Raw genomic sequence first — 14,714 nt, 5'->3', positions numbered from 1 at the left:
CGGTATAAGGTATACCTAAGCTTAATAAAGGATTTAAACGAATGGGTCTGGTGGTGGACGAGGGCATAACGAAGAACCTCCTTTCATTAAAAAAACACAGTCTCACAAACTTTATAAGGTTCTCATCATGCCCGCCCTATCGTATAGCGCAGAAGCTTTGACGATTACAACATTCGATGAGGCGTACCTTGAAGTGTTTGAGAGAAAGATTCTGCGGAAGATTTTTGAACCTTTGCACGTTGTTAATGGCGAGTATCGCAGGCGATGGAACGATGTGTCGTATGAGCTTTACGACGACATAGGGCAGCGTGTAAAGATGGAGCGGCTACGTTGGCTGGGTATTTCGTCCGAATGGAAGCAAACACTACGGGTTTGAAAGTATTCGATGCGGCACTAGCTGGTGGTAGCAGAGGAAGCGGAAGCCCTCCTCTGCGTTGGAAAAATCGTTGCAGAAAGACTTAGTGTTCCCAACTGTCGCCGGTTAACACGAGAATGCCTGAAGAAACGGCTGGCGAGAAGAAGAAGAAGACCACATGTATAAGATAAGATAACAAAGACACTATCTAGGACTTACAAGCTGAGTATACATGAAACAATAGTGAGACCCATTGCTACATATGGCTTGGAAGTGTGGCGCATGACAGCGGCATGAGAAGAATCGTTCAGAGTCTCTGAGAGAAAGATTCTGAGGAGGATTTATGGCCAAAGCTAAAATATAAACGTACCAACGAAGAGTTACTCCAATTTATGCATGGCGAGGACACTGCCAAATTCACTGCCAAGCGCAAAGGCGAAGGTGGATAGGACATGTCCTAAGAATGGAAGACCCGCCTGCTCAAATACTAATAATGGAGCAAAAACCGATGATAATGAGAACTTCATATGAACGAGAAGTAAAAGTCGGTAGGCGGCTAATGGACTGCATAGAAGAAGACTTATGAACGCACAAAATAATCAACTGGAAATATCAAGCAAGAGACAGAGAGGCCTGGAGGAGTATGGTAAAGAGACTAAAACCCACCGCGGGTTGTAACACTAAATGATGATGATGACGGTGATGATGATGAGTTACATAAATAATGCTATGTAATTTTAGCTAAATTTTCCATAGGCGAAAAATTCCACGAAGTGCCTATTTTTTTGCCGCTTCAGTGCCCTAACAATTTGGCAGCTCTCGAAAGAAACATCGTCGAACCAGAGCGGTGGTCGAAATAAGACGGACCTCAGAATTGTGTTCAGCGCACAAAAATACATCGGGAACCAGTCCCAACAAAAAAAAGAAGAAAACAAGTGAATTTTGTAGACCAGTGTTATAATTTTGGTAGACCAGTTTTATAATTTTTGTAGACCAGATTATAAGTAATGCCACGTAATTTTGCTTTAATTTTTCATCTGCGAAAAATTCCAGAAAGTCCCAAAAAAAGAGGAAAAAGTGAATTTTGTAGACGAGTGTTACAATTTTAGTAGATCAGATTATAAGTAATGCTAAGTAATTTTGGTATAATTTTCCGTCTGCAAAAATTACAAAAATTACACAAATAATTACTCTTATTTTTTCACTTTTTTTTCACAAAAATACATCGGGAACCAGTCCCAACAAAAAAAAGAAGAAAACAAGTGAATTTTGTAGACCAGTGTTATAATTTTGGTAGACCAGTTTTATAATTTTTGTAGACCAGATTATAAGTAATGCTACGTAATTTTGCTTTAATTTTTCATCTGCAAAAAATTGCAGAAAGCTCTAATTTTTTCCACAGCAGCTTTCTCCTCACCCAGTGGCATCTAGAAAAAGTGACGTCATCGAATTGTAACGGCTGTCGAAATAAAATTTTGTTAAATACCAACCTAAACTTGAAAGACCCTACACTTATAATTCCTTAACTACGAAACCATAGTTGTTTGTGTTGTTGTATTTTTCTTGTTATTCTTCTTCTTCCTCCTCTTTTTCCTCTTCCCCCCCATCTTTACACTCCACTTCTTTCAACTGTCAATGCTTTAGTGTTTTTACTTTTATATTTTCCATGCTGCTCATCCATCTCCATCTCGTATGTCTTTAATTTTTCTTCTGACTCTTCCTCATCTTTTGTCTTTGACCGCGGAAGTTGTTGTCATCGTCTCTCTTTAGTCATCTTAGTGCTGACGTTAGCTGTTCTGACTCGTTCTCCACCTACGCCTTTTACTATTTCACTTTGGCGACGTGCTGTAGTGCCTTAGTTTGTCACAATTACAACAATGCCTTGCCTCACTGCCTTGCCTCGCTGCCTTGCCTCCCTGCTCTATCCCGCTGCCTTGCCTCGCTGCCTTGCCTCACTGCCTTACCTCGCTGCCTTACCTCGCTGCCTTGCCTCGCTGCTTTCTCCACATTGTGGCGCATTGCTGCTGGCCAGCTCGTTGACTCGCATTGACTCTGCTTTCCGCTTTGCTTCTACTCCACTACACCGTTACATTCGTCTCCGCTGCTCGGTAGGTAGTAAGCAGTAAGCAGTGAGCTACATGGTTTACGGTAATTGCTTTCGCCTGGGTGTCATATTTTTATTTTAATCGGCCATTGGCATTTCAATTTATGTGTTCCGGCTTTGCGTTGGACTTTTGTTTTCGATTTTTTTTCACTTATTTTCCAGCTTTTTTTTTGTTTTTTCTCGGACTTCTTTTGCTAGCTTTTGTCTCATTACAGCTTTGCAGCTCGTTCTCGACACAAAAGCCGCTGAAAATGACAGCGTATCGAGTGTTCAATTGCACTTTTTTCCTCTATTCAGTGTGAAACGCATTGTTTAGTCGAGCAAAAATTGAACTGTCAAATATTTTACATTAAAATTCTGCTTCTAATTAAAATTCCCTTTCTTTCTTCTTATCAAAGTTGACTCGAACGTTGAGAGCTGGGGGAGGTGTTTACTGCACGCAAAACATCTCCGAATGCAACTTGAAGCTGCGTTGAGAGAACCAATTAATTTTAAATTGCGTATGCATGTAGGTATATGCAAATAGTGCAAATTTACTAAAAACAACAAAAACAAAACCAAAATCTAAATCGCAAACAAACACAAAAATAAGTGTGCACAAATTGCGTGAGTAGTTAAATTAGCCATAAACTGGTTCTGATGCATCCAAGTAAAAGTGCAAGTGTGTGCGTGTATGTGTGTGTATGCGTATGTGTGTGTGTACATGCTGCCAAGTGCAGCATCTCAGGAGGGAACCAAAATTTCCTTCAACAAAAGCAAAGTGGTTTTCAGAGTAGGCACTAGCGCCAGTTGCACTGAAATGTGTGCTCTGCTTTTGTTGTTGTGCTGTGTTTAGTTTTGTGTGTGAGCTCGGTGAATATGTGGAAGTGCTCGTTTGCTCCTTATGAATAAAAAAAAGTATACGAATTTAATTCTGTTATTATTTATATGGAAGTGTGCGTGTATCGTTGTGGGAAAGTAGAGTAAAAAATGCAAACGTTTTTATGTGGTTCAGCGAAAAACAAAAAGAGCCATGCACGTGAAAGTATAGGGTTTTCCAATAACAGGTGTTATTTAAATATATAAAAGGCTATCGAGAGATGACTAACAATTTTTTATGGCCGAAATTGGATGGTATTGATCTGGAAGACGTTCATTTTCAACAAGACGGCGCTACGTGCCACACAAGCAACGAGACCATCGATCTTTTACGGCAAAAGTTTCCGGACCGTGTCATCTCTCGAAGAGGTGATCACAATTGGCCACCGAGATCTTGTGATTTAACACCTTGTGACTTTTTTCTTTGGGGCCACGTGAAAGGAGAGGTCTACGCCAACAGCCAAGGGACGATTCAAGACCTCAAAGATGGAACTCGTGAGACTACCGAGGACATAGGGCAGCCACTTTACAATTCGGTTATGGAAAATTTCATGAAAAGGAGGTTGTGGTGGTCATTTGCGTGATGTTATTTTCCACTATTAACGGCATGCCTTCCTCTTTATAATGAAATAAATATCCGATCATTTCGATTCCAACTTTTTACCTTTGGAGCGAACATTTTTTTTTTTTATTTTAATCCTTTTGTTATTGTTTAAGAAGAAATTACCCAAAATTTTGAGCTCGTGAGCAACTTTTTTATTGTTATTACAGCAAAGGTGGACTTTGCATTTAAGGCATTTGGGGGTTCCTGTCTTGTAAAATCTGCAACGTCCCTTTTCACTAAAGACTACCCAATGTTCCATTTTATCGTAACACTGTGAGACTGAAGGATTTGGTTGGAACCTGTACTTTTTCGACTGTTGTGAAGATACGCTGCTTGATGGCCCAAAAATACTATCGAGCTAGTTCTTTCAACGTTCGATGGTAGGATTTTCCTTTTTCCGAGCGAAGTAGTGGCAGTAAGCAACTCATGAGCAATTTATAGTTGAAATTTTATTAGTGGAATATGCTTTTACCTCGGGTTCATCAAGCTTAAATACTTTCTATACAACAGTCATGCATTTGTAACGGATATTCCGAGGCACCAATTGAAGATTCTTATGTACCACTTCTTTGAAAGGTGGTTGATCTTGTAGAGCTCCATGAGCATGTCAGCCAAATCTACTCCTTCCATACTCTTATTGTAAGAAGCAACAATCGCAGGTCTTGCAACGTCAATATAAGCTTTTTCCTTTGGATTTCAACGTTTGCATATACCAACAGGTTCAATGCGTTCACACGAGGATATAGGTTGAACTGGCTCATTGTCAAACCACTTGACGCATACAATATTATTGTTAATTTCACATTTCATATCGAAAGATTCCCTTCCACGCCTTTTTAACTCAGCATCTGAAAGTAGCTGGCAATTGCTTATGTGGTTTTTACGTACAGTTCCTGTTGCAAATGTGCCCATTTCTTTCAACGAGATCAGAAGGCTTACTGAATTAACGAAATAAAATTTAAAATATTTGTCCTTAGAAAGACTTTTTGCCAAATATGAAACTATATCCCAATCCATAAGCAAGACAGCTTTAAAATATTTTTTTTTCGTGATCATAAGTAAAAAGATAACAAAAACGCACGAATGAAAGATCACTTTTAGTGAGAAAAAACCAGGTATTAAAAACTACGTTTTTTGAGCAAAGCAGCTAAATAAAAGTAAATGTATTACAACTTCAAGTACTAACGCCCCCTCAAACTTGCCTTTACATTTTTAGCTCACTGTCTGTTGCGAACAAAATACGTGCAATTGAACAATTTGGAGTGATGTGTTGCCACATCGCTAAACACTTTTCGTTACGTGTTACATGTCCTTAGGGGCAGCTGTCAGGATAAGAATGCTGAAAAAGTACGCGATGGAATGGGTTAATAGAAAGTTTAGTGCTTGACAGGCATTGGTTGACATAATGATAAAGCAAATAAGCTGTACAGGTGTTTGCATATTGAGTGGGCGTTGGCGGCGTATACGTAACATTAGAAGGCAATAATTACATACAAGTACAATTTGGGATGTCAGTTCTGGGCAAAAGGTTTCGTTTGATTTGAAAAGGGTTTAATATAAATTTTACAAATAATTACATTTTGCATAAATGCATACAAATCTATTCTTGGAAATTATATGCCTGCACTTTAGAATTAAAGATATTTATATATGTACAAAAAATATATATTTTTGAAATATTTCTAACTATATGGGCATTTGTTGTTATGCCAAATAAATTTGTGTTTGAGATAAAAGCTTTGTTTTTTATAACTTACTTTATTTGCAATATTTCTACTATAAGACATTCAGCAAATTAGATCTTATAAGATGGCAGCGGTAGTTTTGCTTTTGTGCAATTCTACATAGAAATTACAATAGCTTCTTAATTTGTACAGTTCGTTATTAAATTATTAAAATTCATTAGTACTTCAGAATTGCTTAAATTCATTGAGGAATTTATCTTAATATTTTCACTTAAGATTAACTTACTTAATTTTACCTTAAGGTTTATAGGTTGAGTAGTTTCATACTAGAGGAAACGCAAGATATGATTGCGTTTTAACCTATAGTTTCATTGATTGTGTCTAATAAAAAATTGCAGCTGGATTTATGTGATTTGATAGTCGTTTCAGATATCTAGGACTATATTTTGGGATTTCATTCTTTATAAAAGGAATACCTAAGTCATTATGAATAGCTTCATCAATAAGGCTTCGTAATGTTTTTGATTGATAACGCTGCAAGATCTCCACATTGGAGTTGCTAGCAGTTCCCCAAAGCTGTATGAGCTTCAGAATAGCTTTGTAGAGCCGTATTTTGTTTTCTAGTTCTAGACTAAGTCGAGAGTTACGGCCAAGCAGCCAGTACATACGTGTTGTTTTAATTTTTAGTTGTTGTTGCTTAGCCTGACTGTGACTTTTCCACTGAGGCGTCGATCAAGATGCATCCCTAAATATTTGACACTGCCACTAATTGGAATTTGTTTATTATTTAAAAATACAGCAGGGCATTGCTCTCTTCTTAATGTAAAAGTGACATGTGCCGATTTTTCCAAATTAACTTTTATTTTTCAATCGTTAAGCCAAAACTCCAAAATTTGGAGTTGATTTTGGAAAATATATGAAGCTTCTACAGGGGATTCGCTATAAGCGATAAATGCTATTGCATATCATCAGCAACAGTTGCTACTTCTACTTCTTCTGAATTGAGCATATCAGCTAGTACTCATAATTCCGGCTGCTCGCACCAAAAAATGCGTCGTTATCTTGTTTGAACTGCATGTTATGTTATGTTATGTTATGTTATGTTATGTTATGTTATGTTATGTTATGTTATGTTATGTTATGTTATGTTATGTTATGTTATGTTATGTTATGTTATGTTATGTTATGTTATGTTATGTTATGTTATGTTATGTTATGTTATATTCTTTTGAATATTTTCGAAAGTGTTACCAGCAGGTTAATAGAACGTTAAGACTTGACACTATTCTCGGGTTTATAGGGTTTTGGTACCATGATCATAGTGGCACATTTCCACTGGGTGGGATCAATAGATATAAATTAAGGATAGCATTGCATATTATGGTTAGGAGTCCATAGCTTTTTCAGGAAGAACCTTAACTACTTTGCTATCGATGTAGTCATATCCAGGTGATTTGTAGTTATTTAATCTATGAATTTCTATAGTAACTTCATTATTTGATATCTTACTGATTGGTAAGTCCATTTGACATGGCGATTCGAGAAAGTTCAATGTCTCTACCTACGGAATTAGGTTGAAAAGTTTCGAAGAGGTGTTTTGCAAATGCCTCGGTTTTCGCTTTGTCACTCCTACACCATACGCCGACTGAATCTCGTCCTGCTACGTTACGTTTGGTTGATCGCTTAAGGTATTCAAAGACCGTGATCATCATTTTTAGTGGGCTCACGGTTCTGAATAAACGAGCTAAACGTCTGATTTTTAAAATCAGCTAGATTTAATTTCAATCGCCTCGTTTCTTTTGGTATTAATGAGCAGCAATACCTCAGATGGGACTTGGGAATGGTTATTAGAAATGGGTTGCTCCTTTGTCGGGCTAGCAATACAATTCGCTTACTTTCAGCTAACTGCATTTTGTTAGCGCTGCAAGACTGGGGAACTTAATTCCTGCAAATGCATAAACTAGACTAAGTGGAAGCAACTTCAACAGAGACATAATTAAAAATACAATAAAAAAAGTCGAGCATTTGTTATGTGGAGAAAAACTCCAAACACTGCAAAAAAAATTGTCGAAAATCAACAAGATTTTTGAGGCGCTTGAAATTTGCACTTTGTAAATCGAAATTCAATGGTCTATAAAACTGCATACCTGAAAGTGTTTCAAAAATTAAAATTCAATGTGCTCTAATTCTGGATACTCGAAGTTTTTCTTAAAATTCTGATTGAAAAGTCTGAAATTCGGTTCGACGTGGAAAAAGAGGTGTACTCTTTGAAAATCTGTAAGATGAGCAATGGCTGCGTTGATTTTTTCGCAAATCTCCAACTCAGTCTCAGTTCTCGTCGACCTTTGTCGTCAACAAACCGCTATCATATTTCCCTTAATGCCAGCAAATCTACTGATTTCTTAAAGTCGCTGAGAGCTTATTAAGGGGCCGATGTTGGCTGGATGTGGAATTCTGTACAAAAACAATATTTTTTTCTATTTTTCATGCGCTTGCATTTCCTCATTTTCTTAATTTTGTTAGACATATTGCGATTTCCGCGCCACATTTGGTTATTTGTAGCGCTGATTCCAGGTTATATAAAAATAAATATTAATTAATAAACTTAACAAAAGTATGCGGTAGCACGCCCTGTTTCTTTTTTAACCAAAATACCAAACCAAATAAGGCTATCTACCGTTAATTGCCAGGAAAACAGCTGAGAGGCACCTACATTGAAGTTAAAACAGAAAGGCATGCAGCAGAAAAAATTCTGAAAGGGTCCAAAAACAAAAAAAAAGAGAATAGCTAGCAGCGTGGTAGCAAAAACTTTGAGGTTGTATTACAAACTTCAAAAAATTGGCATCGAAAAAGTCTCGAAAAGCACAATACGCTCAGGCGCTTTGCCAGCAGCTGAAAAGTTAATTGGCAGCTTTGCAGTCGTTCCTGTAGAACGAAGGTAACGAAAATATGCCGCCATAGCCACCAGGTGTTGCTTTTACACACCGCCGCCACAAGGGCACAAATGAACTCGCGCCCTTTTACCTACGCGCAATTATTTACAATATATATGTATGTATGTATATTTTTTGATATTTGTATATGTATCAGTGCGTTCATTTGGTTGTGTGTACGCGCGCGACTGATGCGCACAAGTTTTTCGTCTCTTCAAATTCTTTTTAACAGTTTCCAAATTTTTTCACCCAATTTTTGTTGCCTTTTTTTGCGCGGAAATCTGTTACTGCATATTTTTAGGCGACCAACAGCTGCATCAACAAGCGCTAGCTTCACCACTGAGCTCTTTTTCGTGCTAGATTTTACACATGCCAGTTAGGGCGTGCGTGTGTGTGTGTAGATGTTTTTGCGCTTGTGGCAACGCTGCTAGCACAGCTGGCAATTGTAGCATATGCTGGCTGCCGCGAGTGTTATTATTGTTGCTTCCAGTGTAGCAAAGTGTGGTTGCTGCAGCAGTTAAGTTGGTCGGTCGGTGGCTGTGAAACAGTTGGTTGAACTATACTTACAAATAATACTTTTTGTTGTTGCGCCATGGCAATCGGCTTGGCATTTTAAAATGTTTTTCAAGCGCTCCTTTTTCAGCGCGCGTTTAAGTGTTGCATTATCTTTTCTAAATTTCTTTACTCTATTTTTTAATCATCTACTGAATGCGTGGTGTTTTATCAACGATAAATTTTAATAAATAAGACTTAAGAATGTCTATTTAATGGTTCAATGATAAAATCAATATATGCGTAGAGGGGTCAGCTGACGGATATTTCATAAATGACATTGACCATACAGGAGATGAATCGAGGTAAAGTGGGAAGTAATGGGAATGGAGAGGTTTTTTTCTGGGATGACGCCCGTGAACGATTTTAGCATAAAATCAATAATATTTTCTCCGTTTAATATACCACAAGTTTCGGGAGCATAGCGTGGGAACAAAACGTGATCAGAGTCTTCTTCCCTATCCGTGCAGATTGGGCAGTTTGGGGAACTGTCAATGCCGAATCTATGGAGGTATTTTCGAAATACTCCGTGCTCTGAAAGGAGTTGGGTTAGGTGAAAGTTTGTTTCCTCATGGTTTCTTTCTAACCACGTCCTAAGAATGGGTATTAGCCCATGCGTCTATCTACCTTTCGGTGATCTGTTCCACCGCTCTTGCCAGTGTGCGATCGAACGTCGCCTTTCTTCTTCTCCAATAGTTTTACGACTTGCTCTACCGTCGTGTTCAGATAGCCTTATATGTACTCACTCCCTGCATTTCTTTCGCCAAAATGTCTACGGGGACTAGCCCTGCTATAACGAAGGGAACATCGTCCGAAATTGTACGGAAGCCGCAGATCGTTCGCAAAGCGCCTAGCCGATTGACGGTTGTCAGTTTTTTTGTGAAGCTATTTAAGTTAAGTGCATCAGCCCAGATCGATGCGGCATACAAAAAAACCGAGCTGACTACCCTGCTATATAGTATTCTTTTGCTGTGGCTAGGTCCGCCATTGTTTGGCATTATTCGCGACAGACAGGACTGCACACTCGATGCCTTCTTCACAGCGTATTCCAGGTGCATTTTGAAGTTTAAACGGCTGTCAACCATCACTCCTAGGTATTTAATAGCGGGTTTTGAACTAATGGTTACAGATCCAATATTTACATTTATAGTTTCTACTATACTGGAGAGGTGTATGTGAGTTAATAGTTGGATAGAGGAATAGATTTTATGTCAGATTTGCACTTCTATGTCATGACCTTTTGTGCTCTCTACTCATTATACCTATATAGTACCTCATCTAAGTTAAGGAAGAGCGCGGGTCCTACTAATAACGAGGCCGCAGTCTCCCTTCACAATGCGTCTGTTACTGCGATCCCAGTTATACTCATGTATACTGTAACCTATATTAGCTGGTTGCGATTATGCGTTCCTAACAAATTCATCCTTAGAAAACTATTTATCGTCACAGAACGCTTGTTTCTGGGGCCTTGTATTCCAGCGAGTATGCCTTCTGGTGTCTTCGAGCCATCTGTATACCATCTCCAGGATTCACTCTTCAAGTATCCCTTCGGGAGAAGATGTACTCCAGTTTATCTTGCCGTCCAGTTCAATTCTGAACTTCTTTGCAAATTTACGGACGTCAGTGATAGCATCCCTGGGTAACTGGGATTGGCCTTTGTATCATGTTCGACTTCCATCTCAAGACTCTCGAGCTACATCATCAGGATTTTCCTGCTCAACGTGTGCAAATCATGAGAGCCTGCGTTCCTTTGGACAAGGTTGCGTCAGCATGTCGTTTCCAATCTAATCTAATCTAGTCTAATCTAATCTCATCTAATCTAATCTAATCTAATCTAATCTCATCTAATCTAATCTAATCTCATCTAATCTAATCTAATCTTATCTAATCTTATCTAATCTACTCTACTCTAATCTAATCTAATCTAATCTAATCTAATCTAATCTAATCTAATCTAATCTAATCTCATCTAATCTAATCTAATCTAATCTAATCTAATCTGAAATAATTTATCTAAAGTTGTAGTTAACCTAATTTTCCTTTTTTATTTATTTATTTACTTATCCACAGGACATATATATAAGGTTCCTTAAAGATGAAATGTAACAAACAAAATACTAACAGTTAATTAAAAAATTTTAGCGAAATTGGATTTAGATAAGGTTAAGTCAAGACCAGCTATGGAAGAAACCGCGAAATTTGAATTTTCCATAATACCTGTGTTAACTTTACCATGGATCCCCACCATAAGAACTTCCCCCATACAATTTTATCACCCGCTTCTTCATGCATTCAAAACTTTAGCCGCATGTTTTATGTTAACGTCCGGGTATTCGTTATGTGGAGAAAAACGCCCAACACTGTCAGCCGAAAAAATTGTCGAAAATCAATAAGATTTTTGAGCCACTTGACCCTTGTATTTTACTAAATCAAAATTGAATGATCTATAAACGTGCATACTTGAAATTTTTCTTAAAATCAAAGTTGAATGCGTTTTAATCCTAGGTTAGCGAAATTCTTTTTTTTTTATTCCTATTAAAAAGTTTGAAATTTTGATGGTTCGGCGTGTATCTTATGAAAATAAAAAGGGCCTGCATAGGCCATAATACACAACGGAGAGTTAAGCGCAATATACAGAACTTTGGAAGTATTTTTATATTTTTTCTAAAGAAGTTAGATTTGGTAAAAAAACTGTATTTTTTGTTAAAAGAAATTCATAAAAATTCGGAATTATCTAAGTTAGGTTAGGTTAGGTTTGGCAGCCGAATCGCACTTAGAGGCAGCGATACCACTTAGACCATGAAATTGGAACGTTGTGAACCGCGGGGGCATGACTAGATTTCCCTCTCCATATTAAATCATCCTGAGTGAGTCCTTAATAAGGAGCTTACGGAAGTACCTAAATATGGTATATAATTTTTTTTTTCATATTCATATGCATTTTAAACTTCCATTCAATAAGCGTGGAGCGATCCACTTTTAGTTTATAATTCTAGCTCTCAAATGAAGTAGCAATACTAAATCGGAGTAAAGTAATCCAAGGATCATAGCTCGAGGCCAGCGGAACTGTTTACTCCGAACAGCTGAGGATCTTTTTTAGTTTTCGGCTTCTTGACTACTGTAGCATCTTTTGGGTTGAACTGTTGGCAATTATAAAAGCCGTGATACTGGTGCAGTACGTTGCGATATTTGGAGATGATATTTGCATTTTCATTGATATCCATCCGGCGATAAAATCCCTTACAAGGCAGTTTCATAATGGAAAGGCTTTCAACTGCTTTTACACCTCGTAAAACAAAGCAAAAACTGAGTAAAGAATACGCAGACAATGACATAGGTATACCCTCACAGACGTGTAAGCTACTTATTTTTGGGCAAATTCTAAAAGCAACAAATGAAAGATGGCGTAATGAAACCACCTGCAGAATTGCACAATTATTGTGGCCAACTCTCAATGATAAACGTACAAAATCTCTGATAAGAGAAAATAAGCACAGTGAAGAAGAGCAAAAGACGATCTTGCACATCTTCTGCCATTGCCTTGCTATATCCAGACGCATATTTACTCTTTTAAAAATAAATAATTGGCGCGTACACTTCTGTTAGGTGTTTGGCCGAGCTCCTCCTCCTATTTGTGGTGTGCGTCTTGATGTTGTTCCACAAATGGAGTTTCAAGCCGACTACGAACGGCAGATATCTTTATGAGGAGCTTTTTCATGGCAGAAATACACTCGGAGGTTTGCCATTGCCTGCCGAGGGGCGACCGCTATTAGAAATTTTTTTTTATTAATTTTGCTTTCACCGAGATTCGAACCAACGACCTCTCTGTGAATTCCGAATGGTAATCACGCACCAACCCATTCGGCTACGGCGGCCTACTATTTTAGGTAGGCAAATTTTCAATGAAATGGAAACAATTCAACTTCATTTGCTGTGATATTTGATAAGGGCAGTATACATAGAACGACTGGTATTCTATGCCCACACAACTCGATATTTATCATCGACATGATTGCTATAAAACTCGCGATTGGCTAAGCCACCTCTACTAAGGAAAATGTTGAATCTGTACATAGCCTTTAATTGATAAGATCGAAATAAATTGTCCCAGTAAAGGCAGAAATAAAAATTATGTGGGTCCCTACACACAGCGGAATTCTCGGCAACGAATGCATCAAAAAACGTTAGCAATACGCTTACTTTCTTTTTTTTATTCTCTTGTTAAAACGACATTCTCAGGATAGTTGACTGTCAAACCAGCAGCATGCACAGAGTCCATAACAGAGACTTTTTATATCTGTGCAATTGAGTGATCGCCCACATACGAAGTCGAATTGGCAAATAAAGAAGAAGGAAAAGAAGAGGAATGGGAACAGTAACAACAACAACAAGGTGTAATTAAGTGCTACATTTTCTTTACGGGGTACAAAAAATGTTTTTAGTTACTTATACCTTTCCATTCGTCTCATGTCAGAGCGAGCCACTGAGAAGCGTGTCTGGGTTTGCTAGTAATTTTATAAATTTTAATAATTTTATCTTTAACGTGCAAAACAGTTAAAAATAATAATTCCTATAAACGTTTTATCGAAATTGAATAAAAAATGTATTAAAATGAAAATCACTTGTGGGGAGTGTGGAAGTTATCGATCAAGAGGGACGCTCGATATAGTAAAAATAAAGCCACCATAAATTTATAAGTTTGGAAATTTATCAATTTTCTGATTAAACTTTTTCTATTTTCAGAATCCATAAACAAAATGCATTAAGACTTGTTAACATGCGAATGATATGTGCAAACAACGAAGCATTTGTTATGAAACAAAATACTTGCAGAAGCAACAAGTAACAAAAAAAGAACAACAAAAGAGTGAGAAGAAGCGAGGAAACTGAATTCATGCAACAAATGCCATTAACTGGAGACAAAAACGGAAAAATTGAGAAAAATTATAGCAACTGAAGCAAAAAAGGCTGCAAAAATTGATGAGTCAAACAAAAATAAAAGAGCAACATTAACAAAAAAGCAGCAACAACAAAAAAGAGCAACAACAACAATAACAAAATTATTGAAAAGCTTCGTCATCAGCAAAGAAAAGTAAAATAGCAAAAAAAGACCAAAAAAGTGAAACGAAAATTATTAATAACCACCGTTACTGTTGTCGGCCGAGAAAAAAATTTCAAATAAACACGAAAAGAAAGCCACCGATACAATAACTTGTGCCATCACTACCACCAACAAAAACAAAAATAACAACAACAACAAGAGCAACTCACCAACTTCCTTGTACTGCTCGTTAATTAAGTTTTAGAACAGCCGCCAAAAGTAGGCAACAACAACTTTGTTCACACACTTGTGCGTGTGTGTGTATGTGTGTGCGTGAGTGCTTATACGTGTAAATATCTAGCAAATAGTGAATTTAACAGCAACAAAACGTCGTTATAACAACAACATAAACAACAAAATGACGCTACGCATTTCAGCCAAATATAAAAATCATCTTGGCCTCATCATTTATGGGTTTGCTGCGTTGCTGCTGTTGCTGACAGCAGCGCCGTTGGGCAGTCAAGCGGGACGTATATTTGGTAAGTGAGCAATTGCAAGCAAAATAAATGCAAAAAAAAACAA

The 14,714-nt window shown here is 37.5% G+C and overlaps 1 long non-coding RNA gene across 1 annotated transcript in view; it reads left to right on the top strand.

The window, feature by feature from the left end:
- Positions 1–14,425, top strand: part of LOC128860524 (uncharacterized) — a 63,720-nt gene extending 49,295 nt beyond the window's left edge. Inside the window, exon 2 of the long non-coding RNA XR_008454255.1 lies at positions 13,835–14,425. This is a non-coding gene — a long non-coding RNA (uncharacterized LOC128860524). The remainder of the gene's footprint in view (positions 1–13,834) is intronic.
- The last annotated feature ends 289 nt before the right edge of the window (positions 14,426–14,714 follow it).

The sequence above is a fragment of the Anastrepha ludens genome, chromosome 2 (genome assembly GCF_028408465.1).
Source record: "Anastrepha ludens isolate Willacy chromosome 2, idAnaLude1.1, whole genome shotgun sequence".
Classification (NCBI taxonomy): Eukaryota; Metazoa; Arthropoda; class Insecta; order Diptera; family Tephritidae; genus Anastrepha; species Anastrepha ludens.
The sequence above is the reverse complement of the archived record's forward strand: the minus strand, read 5'-3'. Positions and strand labels throughout refer to the sequence as shown.